Here is a 20,130-nt window from a genome sequence, read left to right as displayed (position 1 = left end):
ATTCCTGTGAAATAAAGGATTTATAAGTAGATTACAATTTGTAAAAATGTTATAAAAGATACCGAAGTGACAAGATACGAGTACATAGCTGGACAAAACAAGAAAGAGCATACAGGGCCAAAGCTTTTTCAGTCTCGTACGTACTTTGAGATTATTTCATATGGGAAGTAATTAAATGATCAGCCGTTTTTAAAACTGATTCGCAAAAAAAAATAGCTATTAAATCATTTGGTCAGCATACAAAAATTTTGCTGGCTATAAATAAAAATGGATCTACAACTCTTGATCAGCAAAAAAATCACAAACGGACACATTTTATATTACGAGGAGGAGTAATCAAAATACGACACGTGCGTGTACTCGTTACACGAGCTTCGGATGTATATTTAGTAATTCCAAATGACGTCCCGTGTAATTCAATTCCTTAATTTACAGGTTCACATCTGCTGCCTTTGAAAGTGATTTTCTGTGCTCTGGTTGTTGTTTGGGAGCTCAAAATGCAAAATAATGAGACCACGAGGGTGTTTGTTTGTAAGTGGGTAAGTCCAAGAATATTTGGCAAATTCCGTATTATGTCGAATATCCAATAGTTGAAATTCGGCCAAAACCGAGCGTTTTTTGGGGTTGGCGGCACTTTTAGCGGGGAGCGGGAGTAGCCATACTGTACGATAGTACTCTTTATTATACTGTGCTAGTACTGATACCTTTTTTAAAATGCAGGAAAGTAGGCTGCGATGGTATGGGCACGTAGGCAGAAGACCACCAGACTACGTTGGAAATTTAGCACTACGATTCTCCATCCCCGGTAAGAGAGGCAGAGGCAAACCAAAGACAAGATGGAGGGACGTAGTGCTAAGATATGGCTGAGTGCAGAGTGTCCGAAGACGACATCAAGGGTAGAGCGAAGTGGAAGCGGATGACACGGAAAGCTGACCCCACCACCATGTGGGATTAATAGCTTTTTTTTATAGGACATTCTTACACAGATTGACTGAGTCCCACGGTAAGCTCAAGAAGGCTTGTGTTTTGGGTACTCAGACAACGATATATGTATACATATTATATAAATACTTATATACATAGAAAACATCCATGACTCAGGAACAAATATCTGTGCTCATCACACGAATAAATTTCCTTACCGGGATTCGAACCCGGGACCGCGGCTTAGCAGGCAGGGTCACTACCGACTAGGCCAGACCGGTCGTCATAGCTTGGAAGAGAGAAAGATTCAATGCTGCAAATTTGCCTACCCTGTCTATGTAGCCATGTAGCTCAAAAAATAGTACCTAATTGTTTACCGTAAAGCCATTTAAAATGGTGTGGCGAACACTATTCTATCTCACAAGTGGAAGTCAACGAAAACATAAAAAATATCCAGTTACGTGATAGGTATTTTATTGTTTTTGCAACAACGCCGGCGACACCCCGGCCGGCGATCAACTGACTAACTCGCGACCTGTATTCATCAACGAACATTTGACATTGAAAAATAAGATCCTTTACTCAAAAACGCGTAAGGTGGCTAGCACGAAAAACTACAAGTTTATTTGGATAAAAACGCAGCAATTCTGGTTCGTAAGGATGACTCATCACCCGTTATTCGAATCCGTAAAGAGGCGGACCTGGATACACTCTGAAATTTACATGGACATTCTATGGTATTTATGACCGCTTTGTTATTTAGGTGTCTTATTGATCATGATGTGCATCAATTACCTAATTCATACTATTGTAAGCACGAAAAACTACAAGTTTATTTGGATAAAAACGCAGCAATTCTGGTTCGTAAGGATGACTCATCACCCGTTATTCGAATCCGTAAAGAGGCGGACCTGGATACACTCTGAAATTTACATGGACATTCTATGGTATTTATGACCGCTTTGTTATTTAGGTGTCTTATTGATCATGATGTGCATCAATTACCTAATTCATACTATTGTATTCCTCTGGGCTATAAGGTTGAATTTACATATCCTAAACTGAAAATATTTACAGGGAAAATAAACAACATAATATACGTTCCTAAACATGTTATTAATCTTATTAAATTAAACTACCGCTTATCACCGCTTATTATTATAATCAAATTATTTCACACATATTATATTTACAGTTTCCAGCAACATATTCGAGTAATAGTATTTAACAGGCTCTGTTACTAATAACTTAAGATTATATTATCAAAATTGCGGTGGTATAAAAAGTAAATTAGTAGATATTCGTTTAAATATATTGCAATGTAATTATGACGTTATAGTGTTGACCGAGACGTGGCTGCGAGATGATATTCTGGACTCGGAATTGTTTGATAGCAACTATAGCGTGTTCCGGCGCGACCGAGACTTGCGGGACACGGCGAAGAAGGGCGGCGGCGGCGTTCTGATAGCGGTAAGATCTAATATTTTAGCAACTCGGCGATCCGATTGGGAATGTAACCAAGTCGAGGAGATTTATATTGAAGTATGTATATCTGGCCGTAAAATTGTAATTAATGGTGTGTACATCCCCCCCAAGTCTAATATATTAGTGTATCAAACTTATTGTAATAAATTAGAAGAATTGAGTACATCATTAGACTACATTACCTTTTGTTTGGTGGGCGATTACAATCTTCCTGATTTAAGTTGGCCCATATCTAGTGTAGGTGATCTTTTACCTGAGAATGAAGGTCAAAATCCATGCGCGGCGGCATTAATTAATACGACTGAGATGTTAAGATTACAACAGTTTAATATTATTAAAAACCTTAACAATAGAACGTTGGACCTAATATTTTGTAACAAAAAATGTTGTATTTCGAACCCGGAAATAGAATTATCTAACATTGATAAACATCACCCCGCTGTCGAATTTACTATGGATCTCGTTCCGACGAATTACATCCCAAAAAATCCTGTAGTTATGTACAATTTTCGTAAGGCTAATTATACAGAAATCTCAGCTAGAGAAACTATTAATAAAATTGAGTGGCAAGTTGAACTTCAAGGGTTAGAGCCCGAAGCGGCGGTAGATAAATTCTATACTATAATTTATAATATTATGGATAAGTTAGTGCCATTAAAAAAAACTGTTAATAAAAATACTCCAAAGTGGTTTTCTGTGGCCTTAAAAAAAACGATAAACAGGAAAAAAAAAACTTTGGCGGCGTTGGAAAATATATAATTCCACGGTAGACTATGCCGAGTTCTCTTTGCTTAGAAAAAGAAGTAAAATATTACTATTAGAATGTTTTTTATTTATTTTTTATTTATTTATTTATTTAATAAAACATCTTACATAGGAACTTAAATGTAAATACAATGTCCCCCAAAACTGTTTACACAGTTTGACTGTGGGATCTGGGTGAGTCTAAAGGTTTAAAGTTTTAACACATATACTAAAAATACTGAATTAAGTATTAAAAGTAATATAAAATCGTTTTGGTCTTATATCTCAACATTAAAAAGTAACACTTCAGGCTACCCAGCCACTATGTATTACAATGATAGATCTTCTAGTACCCCGGAAGGAGCAGCGGAGTTGTTTGCAGGTTTCTTTCAATCGGTGTTTGAGCCACGCGACAATATTAATTGTGACCAGTTAGACTGTATACCTACGTCAGACGCAGCTACTAATATAACAAATATTCAATTAAATAAAGGTCATATAATTAAAAAACTTAAAAATATAGATATAAATAAAGGTGCGGGACCAGATAAAATTAGCCCTTACTTTATAAAAAATACCGCGAAGGCCCTAGCTTTGCCCCTTTGCATCATTTTTAATAAATGCCTTAAATTTTGAATTTTTCCTGAACGCTGGAAAACAGCTTATGTGACACCGATACATAAATCAGGTCCGAAGTGCCAGGTCACTTATTATCGACCCGTCTCAGTACAATCCATTATACCTAAAATTTATGAAGGCCTGATTCATGACGTCATATATCCTATGATCAAGACGAGTGTATTACCTGAACAACACGGTTTTATGAAGAAAAAATCAACGATTACGAATTTATTACAATATACCGATTTTCTGTTTAAGTCTATGGACAACAGAAAACAAGTAGATGTTATCTTTACCGACTTTTGTAAAGCGTTCGATAAAGTAGATCACCTATATCTTCTTAAGAAACTAGCATTTAATGGAATCCATGGTAATCTATTGCGTTGGTTTGCATCTTATTTGACAAATAGAACTCAAGTAGTAGTCATTAATGGCTTTAGATCAAATCTTGCGAATGTAACGTCCGGAGTAATTCAAGGCTCAATTTTAGGGCCTTTATTATACAGTATATTTATTAACGATATTAAAAAGTGCTTTAAACACTGTAATTTTTTATTGTTTGCAGATGACCTAAAACTTTATAGAGTAATAGAGAATGAAAGTGATAGTAAATTAGTTCAGGAAGACCTAGACACATTCTATGCATACTGTGAAGACAATAAATTGCAGTTAGCAGCTAATAAATGTATGCAAATTACCTTCACCAAAAATAAGAAAATAATAATAAATTTTAAGTACAAATTAGGTGAAACACAAATAATGAAAGTACATTCAGCTAGAGATCTAGGAGTGATGTTTGATGAAAATTTACACTTTAGCGCTCATATAGACAAGATTGTACGTAAAGCTTATCAGATGTTAGGTTTTGTGATCAGGTCGGCTAAAGTGTTTAAAAAGGCAGATACGTACCTATTACTCTATAAAGCGTTAGTAAGACCACATCTAGAGTACGCATCGGTTATATGGAATCCTCTTTATGCAAAATATGCGAACGCCATCGAAATGGTACAAAAAAAAATTCTGAGAATTATGCATAAAAGGGTAACAGGACAGAAGATGACTTACCAAAACTTGTTAAAGCACTATACTCCAATTGCTAATTCGAGTCCAAAAAAACTACGACAGATACGTCAATGTCACAGCTGTCAATGTCACTTATGTCACTGTCAAAATACTTTTCAGGTTTCGCCAACCCTCTACATTTTTTATTTGGCACGTAAGAAATCCAAGAATACTTGATGATAAAATTGTGAAGAAAATTCGTTTTAGTTTTTTTGTTTTAATTCTCATACGTCAAATTAGTTCCACCGGTCGCCACTAATGATAAATGTTGGTAATTCGCATTAATAATATAATAATAAAACAATAACATATAATAACATATAATAATAATAAAACTACTACTAAATATAATAATAAAACTTAAACCAGACAAATGTATGCACTAAAGCTGCCCTATCTCAGTCAGGTGCAATTTTCGCCAATGTTTATTAAATTAGTCATTGGAGTCTGACAACCCATTACCAATATTAGAATGTTATTGCTGAAGGGTAGCACCTGAACTGGCTCTCAGAATGGCGCGTGGCGAAGTCAGGGGCTCACGAAAGGTATTTCCTTAGCGTATTGAACGAGTGCCCAATGTATCTCTGAGACTCCTCAGGAGATTTGGAACCATAAATTGAAGAACATTACTCAAACTTACTTACATACTCTCTTTAAGGTAAAACAATAGATCATTACATGTGCCATTTTTTATCTAAAAGGTTCATAAGTGTCGGTTGTCAATAAAGCGCTACTTGCATATTAACGTCTGTCTATCATATATCAGAGATGTAGTCTGTATATCTGTGTATCATACATAATAATAAATTCAAATACAGTTTGACAGACCATGGTGTCATGGCCGCTTCCAAAACAATGGCGGCCGTGGCAACCATAAAGCCCACTATACACTATTTCGCTGATTAGCTAATTGTAAAATATATGTATAAAAAATTGGTCACAATATCTATATCATCAATAGTTTGTTCTATACCGCAAAATATAGCACCAAATGTTATTGATACCTGAAGTGATACAAGCGCAATACCAACTTTACAACTAAAAATCACGGAAAAAAAGAAAAAAAAATCGAGCGTCCTAGTATTTATGTAAATAATAAAAGACTATTAAATATATAAATCAAAGGATTGAAATAAATAATAAATAATTTATCTTGGCGTGTGTTTTTATAAAAAAGGATTATACTATTTTACAAACATTTTATTGCAGTGGCAACATCGTAGTAGTTTTTTTGGACTCGAATTAGCAATTGGAGATTACAAGCTGTCATCATTGTCAACGCGTCGTATAACGTCGGATGATATAGTCCTCTATAATATATGTAGAAGTGAGTACAACAGCAGCGAGCTGCTTCAGCTGTTGCGGTTTCGCGTGCCGCGTAGCGGAGCGCGCTCCGCCGCCCTGTTCGCCGTGCCCAACACCGCCACCAACGCCGGCGTGCGAGCGCCGCTGCGTCGCATATGCGACACTTACAATAAGAGTCTCGTCTCGGTCGATATCTTTAACACAACCAAGATTCAGTACAAAAAGCAAATCCTTCAAATAATCCCAGAGGAATGATAAGGATGATCAGACTACTTTTGTTAGTTTGTTGTTTGTTCTCATTTACTTAACCTGAAATAACTATAGTTAGATAAGTTTTTACTTAAGTCATTAATGTTATTCCCTAAGCCCTAGCTTTTTCCTTTTCTTTATGTGTATAGTTATATACCTATATTATGCTGTATGTCACATAATGTTTACTATTCTGTTACTTGCCAAACAATAACATAATTGTTTAAATATAACATTAGTTAATGCGTATAATTTTAGACGTAAACTCAATGTATCAATGTATGTCTCGGTGAGAACTGATGTGGAGGTAAATGCATGTTTACCATATAATTTAGTTTTTATACAAAAGTATGTACATTTAACTCTGTTTGTTCTCCTAATAAATAAAATAAAAATAACAATTGTGGGCACTCAAGGGCCAGAGACCTATTTCCTATAAGCAGGTATTTTTTTTAAGTACCTAAGTACAAAATGTGACACGATAACTTATTTCTAATTAGGCACCCTGTTTCGAGACCCCTCACACCCTGCGTGCGTAGCCGAGGGCACAAACGCTCAAAAAACAAAACGCTCGTAGATATCTATCTCTATCGCTCTTGCGTATTTGAGCGACAGACCCAGACTACCTTTCGCGGCGTTTCGTTTTCGTTTCGCGTCGTAGAAGGGCATTTTCAGAATTATGGACCCCCAATTAGCGTGAGTTGTTAACAAAAATTAACTCGCTGTCAGTTTTGTGACGATAATTAAGCATGAAATTTCAATAAAAATATTGTTTTTGTGTTAATTACATAAACTTTAAGCGATAAACTACATTCAGAATGTGAAAAAAGTAAATTTTTAGACATATTTCATGCTTAATAATTGTCGTCACAAAACTGACAGCGAGTTAATTTTTGTTAATTCTGCCCAAATTCCTGTTGATTCCTGTGAGAGTATTAAGGAACTAATGCGTAAATATTAGGTGATTGTGACATCCCCTAAAATAAGGTACCATATTGTCGCTTAAGGGTCCCCCCACATCTAGCGTCTCGCGAGCGTAGCGTCGGGCCAACTGTATGAAAAATGACACCGCGTCGGCGTCAGGCTTTGTCAGGCAGTCAGGCAGTTGGCCCGACGCTACGCTCGCGAGACGCAAGATGTGGGGGGACCCTAACATTATGAACGGATTTTGTTCTAAATAATCTGTTAAACGCCCTCATGCTTAATCAAAAATGTGGTTTATTGAACTTGATAGGTTTAGTAGTTTCTGAGAAAAATACGGAAAACTACGGAACCCTACACTGAGCGTGGCCCGACACGCTCTTGACCGGTTTTTTTACATTGCAAGTGTGATGAAAAACATTGTGTGTAACTCGGGGAGTATGAATATTACTAACTCGAGTCTTTAAATCGCTCCGGCGAGCCGTCGCGATTTAAATTACTCTCATTGATTTAAACTAACACGATCTTCACTCATATTATTAAATTAAAACGGGTTAAATATAAAACGTAAGTTTTACGCGATTAAGTCCCGTTTTAATTTAATAATATAAATTACTCTCCTCAGTAATATCGCCAAATTTTTTGACTTCTCATACCGCATAAAATACTAAGTACCTGTTATAAGTTTGTTATTGTATATGACTAACGAAATTAAAACGTACTTTAGCGAACATTTTGAAGATGTTATTCCTTCGAATATGATAATTTGAATGATATCGAACTGGATAAACCCCCATTTTATATGCTGAACGTGAATGAGGAATTTTATAATTCAACAATGAAGTTTTTTCATTCCTGGTTTACAACAATTAGACTGTCGAATATTTTTATGAATTACTCACGCTAATGTTAAATTTGATAATTAACTAAATAAATGCAGTAATCAGCTCTTGCGAAAGATTTATTCTTGTAATCTTAAACGAGAATCCTACTACTTATTTATGTACTTATAGGGTCACTGTTCTAGTTTGCGTCCACATATACGCTAGTTTGCGTTTTGAAAAAAAAATGCAATAAGGTTTATATTCAACTCATGAAATTGACGGAAAGCAGCGCACTAACACCTCTTAGGGTTCATTTACACGATGCGAGAATGCGAGTTTCATTCAATTGAGATCATGGCCAAGCTAATCTTTTCTCAAAAAAGGCAAATTTGAGAAATGTAGGGGCCAAGGTTTATTAGTCTCATAGAAAAATTTGAATTTCTCATCTTTTTGTGACAGTCTATATGTAAGAGCCCATCAGACCATCGAGTGTGAACGCGACCAGTGGTAACACTGAAAGTGAACGCAGCCGACGCGCGCGAAGGAGGGTAGATCGCGCGCTGTCTATACAACTTTAACATCCACCCGCCTTCGTCAGTTTTCCGTGATCATGATGCATGCAACTGCGTCGAAATATCGGGAGCTCGACAAAAATCAAAAAGGTAATCACGGTCTATATCCCGGTCAATATAAGTCTATATGTAGTTTACTGAATTTTATGTTACCTAAGAAGTCAGCAATGTAACTGAAATTGCTCACGAGTTCGCGCCATATGAATAGGCCCTTAAGATGAAGCTAGACGTAAATAAAGCCGCCTAAGTACGAGTCAAATTTAAGCACCCAGGTCTACATATGACTAAATGAAACTAGTAATATTCCTAAACTAGGAAAGTAGGTATTATAAACTATAGTATATGTGTCATATACATTAATTGCAATGCCACAATTTGGATTTCTTTCAACCCCTTTTTGCCAAGAGTGGCACTGAAACTTAGTAGTTCATGTGCTCTGCCTACTCCTTTATGGGCTACAGGCGTGATTATATTTATGTATGTATGTATATACATTAATATATAATTAATATATTTGCCAATGAATGGAATTCCTTGTCGTCGGCTATATTTCCGAGCTCATATAACCCAGGCGAGCTCACTCCATCGTAGGCCACGTCTAGGCCTTTGGCTATTCTGTGGCCAAGAATAAGCCCAATCATAATAAAAAAAAAAGATAAATTGGATCACGGCAATATTTATTATTTTTGGTAAAGTATTTCCGAGTTTTACGTCGCTATTCACTTAGATTACTCGTATCCTGTACCACAGTATAATGAAGAGTAAGTACTATCGTACTGTACTATTACTTGTTCTAGTGTAGACCAATTATTTATATTTATACACGTTAAACTTCCGTGAGACATATTCAAATAATTAATTGAAATACGGTTGTACTCACGTTATTATATCGCTATTGCTGCGACATGTTTCGGGCCAATTCGGAGGCCCCTCTTCAGGCGTATAGGAGTCCACGCGACGGCTAGACTCCGCAAACTGAACGCGCCGCTCGCCGCTCCGCCCGCTGCGCGCGCGCTGATAGGACGGGGGAGGGGGGCGCAGAGCAGTCTGCTGCTGTAGTTGTTGTGTAGAGTTCTGGTAGCGCGGCTGTGTCGACCGATGGAGGTAAGCACACTGCACTCACTGTGTCCACACGATTGTCAAAACACATTTTCCGCTTCACATTAGGTATTACCGGTTTCCATGCTGGTGGCAACATCCAGCCTCCGTCCCGATTGAAATTAGGGCGGCGTCCGATTTCAATGGCCTCGAGAACTTTGCGTGGTACAAAACATTTCTCCCGTACCAACAACCTTGCTCTATCGAAGCGTATAAAATGGGACGCGCCGGTATCGTACGCGTGCTCTGCCACTGCGGAATTCCTGGTGTCCATGTTCTTCACGCTTCGTATGTGTTCCGACAACCTCGCGGAGACATTCCTTCCAGTCTCGCCGACATACGCTCTACCACAGTCACAAGGTATCTCGTATACGTGAAGAGGGGCCTCCGAATTGGCCCGAAACATGTCGCAGCAATAGCGATATAATAACGTGAGTACAACCGTATTTCAATTAATTATTTATATTTATGTTGTATGTTAATTTCTGCCTTGTTTTGTGTTTTCAGAGCAACATGTATGGGTACTCAAGCAAAGGAAAACATACAGGTCCGCTCAAAGGAAAATTTGCCCCTTTACATTTTCCATTGAGATGAATTAGTTAGCCATTTTTCTTTGATGTTTAATGAACCAAATTATTTCTTATTTGCTATGTTTTTTGATCCATTCAGATTTTAAAGGTTATTTTGTATTGCAAAACATTTCGAAAATGTTCATATTTTAATTGGCTTTATATTTCGTACTGCACGTTTCAGTATTTCTTTCAAAACATTTGACCGATCAGAACAACATTAGGTCACGAGTTATTAGTGCATAAGCACTGGAATATACTTGGCATGTAAACTATTGCTTTGAGCTATATGAGACATACTTGTTGAGTGGGTACCTATTTATTAATTAGGTGTACTCATGTCACAGACCACCTCAACTACTAGACGGACCATTCAGGCTAACTCAAGGTCACCACACAATACATATGATTTGCCATAATAATTTAGTTTGGAAACACAATTGCTTAACACTTTCGAAACCGGGCTCTACGCGGCGCTACGACATTTTCGCTACATACGGGGAAACCCATGTAATCGGCTACGCTTCTACGAACGGTGTGCCCGACAGTCGGGTTCTTGGTAGCGAAAGTGTTAATCCAGATCAACTTTCAAAACCAACACTCGTGTTTTATTCCAGACCGAAGATGAATTTTTACGGAGTCCACAAGACTTCGTATCTCAACCGATGCCTCAGTTTCCTGCTTCTCAAGTTCTGCTAAATATGTATCTGTATTTACACTGCTTCCTTCTTTGGTTGCATCAGCAGTCGTGGTTTCGGAAAAGTTGGAGTCAACTGCTGGGCTATTTGCAACTACCGCAACACAACTCCTGCAACTCGGCTATTAATAATATACATTGATGTGATGATCCACCGTCAAATGACGATTTTGACGTGATTTTGACCTTTCTGATCAGTTGACAGAGGCATGCTACCTCAGTGTGCATAACCGAATGCGCAAACACTCACGAAACGCTCACGATATAATTCGTAGCTGTCTATCTCTATCGCTCTTGTGTATTGGCGCGACAGAGCCAACTACATTTCTGCGGCGTTTTGTATCGCAGAAGAAAGATAGATAGATATTGGAAGAAAGGGTAGAAGTTAAAATTAATTGAGATCACTATTTTTATAATACGCCTCTTCATCTACCTACGCTCAAAAGTGAGTTACGGCTCTTGAGGTTAGTGAAAAGGCCCGCAGAGTGACACATGCTAAGGTAGTCGTAGTAAGGCTTCTTTAACAATAACAATTTCTTTCATAAAAACAAGTACCTACGCCATTTGCTGAGATTAGTTGCCAACCATCCCGGGATCGTGGCAAAAGGCCTTGATCGTTCTGACTTTGCAGATGTTCGTGAGAGGTCGTTCCGGCCCGTCTATGTGATCGCCGCAGGTGAGAACGACAACATCGAGTATTTTCGAGAATAGCATAAGTACTGCCTTCTGCTCCCTACGGCAGTTTAGAACGACCGAGACATACACCTTATCCGTGTGTGCCCAGCTAGCCTAGCCGAAGTGGCAATCATTGACTCTACGTGGAGATAAAAACGCAGTCTGACTCTGTCGCACCACTACAGAAGAGCGATTGGGAGAGCTACATAGCTACGAAGCGTAAGGAATTGTAACGCTGGCTAGATACACTGAATTGCAAAACATTCTCTATAACTGCTGACGTTATGCTCAGGATAATGGTCCTAGATGGAATCGTTTGTGATATCAGACTACTGTTCTAGAAAATTGCACGTAATATTACTCAGTAAATTGTTGAAATGTAGGTATTTACGTTTATTACTAGAACAATAAACGAATAAAACAAGTTTTAAATAAAGGGGAAAGCGAGACACTCACCCTAGTGTTTTCTGCATCATTTTTTTTACTGTTCAACATACCATAGTGAAAATCACGACATATTATAAAACAAAGTCGCGTTCTCGCTGTCCACCCCTTTGTATGCTTAGATCTTTGAAAATATGCAAAGGATTTTAATGTGTTTATTTCAAGATAAAGAGGAATTGTATAATATAATACCTGCGTGCGTAGCCGAATGCACAAATGCTCACGATAATATCTGTTTCGTAGCTATCTATGTCAATCGCTCTTGCGTATTGGCGGGACAGAGCTGAGCATTTCTTTTTTTTTGCCAATAAAAATTTTTTGATTGTTTCAGGGAATTTTAGGTCAATTGTACTCAGAATCACGAGTACTTTCAATCTCACTGGGAGACAAAAAGTGTCCCAGATTTTCCATACATTTTTGTTACTTTCCTCTTTTGTTACAAAATGTACTGAAAATGGTAACAAAATAAGAAAAAATTGCAAGTGCCCCTTATTAACATTACGTTAAAGTTCGAATGACACTGATAAGAAGATTTCCGCCAATGATTCCAATATTGACAGAAGAAAATATTATAGAAGTAATAAGATTTTAGATCATCCAGGGCAAAGGTGAAATTCAATTTTTAATAGTTATATTGCCTTCGCTTATTACAAGTAAAAGAGATTTGTAATATTGAGCTAAAATATTTTTGATAAACAATTAAGTTGAAAATTTAAACTGATACTACATATTTTTAAATAACAGGAAAATTTTAAAAATCCCATCTAGGGAGGACTCAACCATCTGGATTCCCAGTCGCGCCGTTCTGTCTGACCAACTGAGCCACGAAGGTAAATTTTTCCTTCAATTTAAAAATTTCATGAACGTCGCTCTAATGACCAGTCTTAAACAGTCGCCGTGGTCGAAATTGGCCAGGACAGTATGTTGTTGTTTTAGTCCTAAGGCACCCCAGAGGTGTAAAGGGCCTTCACCAGCTCGCGCCACGTCTTCCTATCTTCGGCGACTCTCATGGCCTCACTCCAGCTCAAACCAGCCGCCTCGTAGCTTATTTTCGACGGACCGCTTCCATGAGTGAACCGGGCGCCCGAAGCCACGGCTTGCATTTTGCGGACAAGTATTATTTGTATTAAAATAATTAGCCGTATGTTATCCTATATCTCTCATCCTATGAGCATACATGTATTAATTTTATTATATTGTCTTCGGTTAGCGCGATACATACATGTATTATGTTTATGTTTGTCGTCACATTAAGAAACAACCATTTATAGAAGCTGATTTAACTCAGAGTATACCTAATATTGTGTAAGACATAAACAATACCCTAAGCTACAGACACAGGGGTAGGAATAATACAGATTACGACGAATAAGTGGATTTAAGTCTCGAATATCACGATATAAATGGAAACAAAGCGAAACTCAATATCGACATTGAGAATTTCTCTAGGTACACTTTTTTCGGGTACGCGTATATTTTGAGGCCAGGATTTTAAAAATAAAATCAGTGGAAGCGTACAAAAGCTAAAGAGTACTGATAGTTCAGAGTTTTTAACACGCTCATTATGGGGGTTGGAACCTTTTGACCTTTAACTGTTTGACTACTTTTCTTGTACCTAATGTGATTTGTATTTCTTCTGTCTATTACCCTCCGTGAATCCTTCTCACTTGATGGTCTCATCGGAAGATCAGCACTGGAAGTCACCAGCATCACGCTGAGATGAGGCCATTTCGTGGCACTTCATTCCTTTCTGTCTTGTTGTTATTATGTATATTTTGTCTTGCCTGTGTTCACGAATAAATGTTTATTCTATTCTGATTATATTTTATTTTTTTACGAAGTATGGTTAGTTATCGCTTTCACGATACTGTTATTTAAGGTTCAATAATCATGTATCAAGATTTACACTACAATTTGGGAAGAACGTATGTACATCGGGCGAAATACTTACTTTTTTTATAATAACCTGTCATATGTATTGTAATTGGTTATGTCTGGATTACCTAATTAACAGCACACATAAGTTAAATGATCATTAACATAAGGTACAGCGGGGAAAATCTCGACTGGGGGGGCAATTGTAACTGATTTATTTTTTCCATTATTACACTATAATGTGGAGTTTTATATGTAAGTATCCACTGAACACGCCTACCATATATAACCGGTGGACACTTTATTTAATAATGCAAACATTGTAAAACATGGAAAAAATGGACCAGTTACATTTGACCCCCAGTCGAGATTTGTACCGCTGTACCTTATGTATATTTACACTATATTTAATATATCATTGTAATAAACAATCATTACATACTTTAAAGTATATTTTATTTGTTCTAACAAGTGACACTTTCTCTCAGCAAGACTGAGGTGTCTAACGACCCCCGAAGCATAAAAAATGGGGAAGTATAGTAACATTTCCATAAAAGATAGTAAGCTGTTCAGTGTTCACAAAATAAACTTTCATATAATAGGAAACTTGACTGTACCTACTTAAAATAAAATATTTAATACCATGCACGAAATAAAAGCATCAGACATAAGGAAAACATGGATAGAAGTTATTTTTAAATAAAATTTCCATTTAATAAGTCAAGTAGAAATATATAAAGTAACTGAGTTGACCGTGACGTCACTCAATTCGATTTCATATTAATTTCATATTAGCAAAACTTTAAAATTCGTTTTGACAGTTCTTAAAAGGAAGCTGATTTGACTAGGAGGCAAGTAGCCTATTATAACCTGATAATGTCATAGTTAAATTTAATGGTTCCTCTGATGTACCCTAAGGCTGATATGATATGACAAAGTTGTAAGGATTTGCTTTCCCCATTTTGGCCACAGAACAGAAACTTAAAATTCTCTTTATCGCAAATATTTTTATAAGTACATCTACTTATTTGAATATTTTATTCTCATACCAAGCTATAAATTCAAAGATAATCTTAAACCTATCAAGCTTACACCGAACGCGAAAATAAATATGTAAAAAACTGCGAATACTCTTACTTAACGAAATATTTATTCTAGTTGTTTGCCAAAAACCGTAGCTAGAAAATATATATTTTTTTTATTCACGACTTTCATTCTCATGACTCAAGAGAGGTGTTTTTAAAACTGAAACTTTCTAAGTATTCTTATTTAAATCATTGTAGGGATATAGAATTCCCGTGGGGTATATCTTCGAAATCTTACTTACTTCTTAACAATTATTTATTTCCTTGCATGTATTAAAGGCTGTTTGATGTTCGCGCCTTGTATGACTTCTTTTTTTAATAATATACTTACAAGGCTCGAAAAAGCACCCGTCATTTAGAAAATATCACTCTTTTCCGTACAATATATCTCGAGCTGTGTCGAAACCAACCTGAGTTTGGTTTACACGGGGGGCAAGAACCATACCGTTCTGCCCTAGGGGTGGACAGAGGGCGCTACGAGTCCTTGTATAGATTACTCATATGAGAGATAATTTCGACCTCGACAGCTGTGACCTGGGTGGCCGAGCGGATTAAGAGGCATTTCCCGCGATTGGAAAGTACGCTGGTTCGTTTCCAGCCTCAGGCACCAGAGGACTTGGTCACTTTTTCTTTCATATGTGTAATTTATTTCGGTTTTAAAATATATTAATATACTTCTGTTTACACGTCAAGGATTAAAGATAAAGGGCTCTAGACTGTGTAGGTACGGTCAGCCAAGAAAGTCGTTTACCACGTCTTTTCGACTGTATTTTTAAACACATAAGGTTATTAAAAAAAAAGGAAAAAAAAAGTGGTAAATCACTTTTATGACTATGTACATAAAATTCAGACTCATAAGGGTCACTTGCACCAACGAAAATGGAGGGTTAACCCACCATTTTATATGGAATTTGACAGATGACAGCCCAACCCTGAGTTAAGCGATTGGTGCAAGTGGGCCTAAGTTGTTCCAAAGTCATGGTTTTGTTGGCGTAACATCAAGTTATCATATAAATGTAGATTGAAAATGTCTAATTTTGACAGGTGATTGTATTGCATACCTATATTTGACAATGTTTGATCCTGTTTACATCGAAGTATCAGTTTCAGCACGAAACGTCAGTTTTGACAAGTCGAATTCGCGTCCTGTGTGCGTAGCCGAATGCAGAAACGCTTCACGAAACGTTCACGAATCGTGAAGCTACGTAGGCTACGAAGACTACTAAACTCTCGAAATAAACTTCAAGAGTGAAAATCATTTTAGCAGTCACACTGTGATCTAAAAAAAAATGGCTTTCTGGAAAATCCACACTTTCGTCTAACGGGAAAGGTGACTTTCAGGTAAAAAGATACAATTTTATGTGCACAGTGCCTTGGTCTTTAACCCCCGACGCAAAAACGACGGGGTGTTATAATTTTGACGTATCTGTCTGTCTGTTTGTCTGTCTGTCTGACTGTGTGTGTGTATGTCTGTGGCATTGTAGCTCCCGAACTTAGATATATTTTTTTGTTTGAAAGCTGAGTTAGTCGGGAGTGTTCTTAGCCATGTTTCATAAAAATCGGTCCCCTATGTCGCGGTCGGGGGTTTTCTCAAAATTTTAATTTTGTGGTTAGGATTTACTGTCAAGCTGTGTAAGTGTGTAGCGTGTTTGAAATAAAAGTAGTTTATGTTTTTTTCTTATTACTTTCTCTTATTTCTTACGTACATATATTATGTTCTGAAAACACAAAATAAAGCATACATTAGCCTATTTTTGCGTACATAAAAATGCCAATTACAAATTATAGGTATCTCCACCGGAATTTAACAACACTTTATATTAGAAAGTATGTCATAGATATTATAGGCAAACTTTGGTGAGATATATTCAAATATACGGCGATGTAAACACGTTCATATATCGCAACTGACCACAGGTTTCAATTCATAATGGAGACCCATCTTCAAGCATGTGTGCTCGCGCCCGCTAGACTTTTGAAACATGTCGCCAGTCCTGATACGGCGATATATCCGTATATATAATGACGACCGGTCTGACGCAGTCGGTAGTGACCCTGCCTGCTACGCCGCGGTCCCGGGTTCGAATCCCGGTAAGGGCATTTACTTGTGTGATGAGCACAGATATTTGTTCCTGAGTCATGGATGTTTTCTATGTATATAAGTATTTATATATTATATATATCTTTGTCTGAGTACCCACAACACAAGCCTTCTTGAGCTTATCGTGGACCTCAGTAAATCTGTGTAAGAATGTCCTATAATATTATTATTTATTTATTACTAGCTTTTGCCCGCGGCTTCGCTCGCGTCAGAAAGAGACAAAAAGTAGCCTATGTCACTCTCCATCCCTTCAACTCTCTCTACTTACAAAATCACATCAATTCGTCGCTCCGTTTTTCCGTGAAAAACGGACAAACAACAGACACACACACTTTCCCATTTATAATATTAGTATGGATTTAAAAACCAGTATAAGTCACAGCGGGGCAAATCCCGACTGAGGGACAATTATTGTGACTGATCCATTTTTTTTTCCATTATTGCTTCATTCCACTAAGCACGCGTGCCATATATAACCGGTGGACACTATTTAAAAATGAAAAACATTGTAAAACATGGAAAAAAATGGATCAGTTGCAATTGCCTTCGTCGAAATTGTCCCGCTGTACCTTAGCATAATTTATTTCTGTGGCACAAATCATCATGATAATACCACCACCACACAAGAACATTAATTAAATCCACTGAATAGACAACGACCAAAGCTCGGAAAAAGGCCCAACATTTTGAAATCATTACCATAATTTAGTGGCCGTTTATGAGTCGGAATTGTTTGTACACAGTCTAGAGCCATTAAGACAGGAAGGGTCAATTCTCCATACAAACGCTCTCGACTATTTCCTCCCTGGTTTTTGAAGATAGAGCAATGATTTTTTCAACACAGATTGTTATTATTTTTATCTGTGTCGGACCGTTTTGATTTTTTTGATATTCTGCTTTTTAAAGACTCTAGAGCCAATCAAAAATTTCCAAAAACGGCCTTTTTCATTGTGGCGCAGAAAAAGGTGTGATACTCAAGATTGGTAACAATTAACCAAAAAAGCTAAACGGTCCGACATAGATTATTTCATTGTTATTAAGATTCTCAAATTTCATTCCGATTGATTAAGTTTTGAAGAAGGAAAGAGTCGAGAGCGGAACCTCGATTATAAAGATTTTTTTAAATATCTTTTGAATGAGTTGTTATTAATGCACAATTTTTTTTTCGATAAATCTAGTTTATAACACTTGTATATTTAACTAAAATTCCCAAATTGAAAGGGGGGCTCCTTTCCATTGTAGCATGTTCGCTACCGTATCCTCTTAAAATGGATAGAATATAATTACCTATATCATAATAACCGAAAGGGCGCCGGGTGGTGTCAGAAAGTGGGCCTAAGATATTTTTTAAATTCGTTACAGCGCATGATGACAGTAACGAAAGCTTTCAACCAATAAAAGTCTCACAAGAAGAAACACAAGATAAAAGCCGCATTTTGATGTTACGTTGAAGTAAGCTCACAATTACATAATTTATGATATGATATTGCTTGAGTTGAAATTGATCGTTAATGAGTTTTAAAATATTGTTTTCATGTAATTGTTATTCAAAAACCGCAGGTACACTTGTTAATATTGCCTGCGCTTAAATTAATTTTTCACAAAACGAAAATAGTTATTTGTTTCACAAGAGGGCAAAGTTGTTGTTTAACCGCATGTGCCTATGTTGATACCCGAGCAAGCGAATGATTCCAATATTAAAAAGTGGAATTTCGAACACTGCGAAGATTTCCAGGCACGAAGGTTAAACAAACTTTCCCACCGAGTGAAACACAAAATTGTTCACCACACCAACACGAACAAAATAAAAATACGGACTATAAAACATCAAAATAAATCAAATCCATCAATTGCAAACCCGCTGTACCTTATAACCTTTTATTTGCATATAAGCATTCATTTTGCACGCGTCTCCTGAATCACTGTTTATCATTTTTACCTAAGCCCATTGATAATCGGTTATTTACGTTAAAAAAAACTCATGGTACGGTCAATCAATTTGAATCCTAGCTAGGCCACTATAGAACCCTTTCACAATAAACTTCATTAGGGTTCCGTAGTCAACTAACCCTTATAGTTTCGCCATGTCTGTCCGTCCGTCCGTCCGTAAGCGGATAATCTCAGTGACCGTTAGCACTAGAAAGCTGAAATTTGATACCAATATGTATATTAATCACGCCGACCAAGTGGTAAAATAAAAAGTGGAAAAAAAGGGTACCCCCCTACACGTAAAGTGGAGAGTGATTTTTTTCCAAACCTAATTTTAATATATTATTGGATAGGAATTGAGAGGTTGGATTTAAAAATTAATAGGGGTTTCCGAAAATGACTTTTTGATATTGTTAATATTTTCGGAAATAATCGCTCCAAAAGTTTAAAAAAAATGTGTCCCACCACAAGTTTAAAACATATGAAAAAGAAACACAAAAGTAGAATTTTATAATGACATTAATGACTTTCTAGGAAAATTGTTTTGAACTTGATAGGTTGAATAGTTTTTGAGGTAAATACGGGAAACTACAGAACCCTACACTAAACATGGCCCGAGCCCGAAACGCTCTTGACCGATTTTTAAGTGACTTCTACAGCAAATACATCACGGTGTTAATGAGACAGGGTTCTAGAGTAGGATTTAAATTGGATGACCGCACAGGCTTTGGTCAAAACAGTATCGTATTCACCTGAAACACAGGATATCCTTGTTCATCGCTAATTTTAATTATTTGTTGGATATAATGTAAATAATATTTATGTGTATGCTAAAATTAAGGATAATTTACGTAGGATTTACAGTCTCCATACTAAGAATCTTTAAAGCAAGAGTAAATAGGTATCTCATAGGTAAGCGTGCTCCACCGTAGACCGCATCATCACTTACC

The 20,130-nt window shown here is 36.9% G+C and overlaps 1 protein-coding gene across 1 annotated transcript in view; it reads right to left on the bottom strand.

The window, feature by feature from the left end:
* LOC125224795 (tachykinin-like peptides receptor 86C) overlaps positions 1-20,130 on the bottom strand; it is a 125,014-nt gene that overhangs the window by 103,903 nt on the left and 981 nt on the right. The gene's annotated exons all lie outside the window — the stretch shown is intronic.

The sequence above is a fragment of the Leguminivora glycinivorella genome, chromosome 3, assembly GCF_023078275.1.
Source record: "Leguminivora glycinivorella isolate SPB_JAAS2020 chromosome 3, LegGlyc_1.1, whole genome shotgun sequence".
NCBI lineage: Eukaryota > Metazoa > Arthropoda > Insecta > Lepidoptera > Tortricidae > Leguminivora > Leguminivora glycinivorella.
This window is presented reverse-complemented; position numbering and strand designations above follow the sequence as displayed.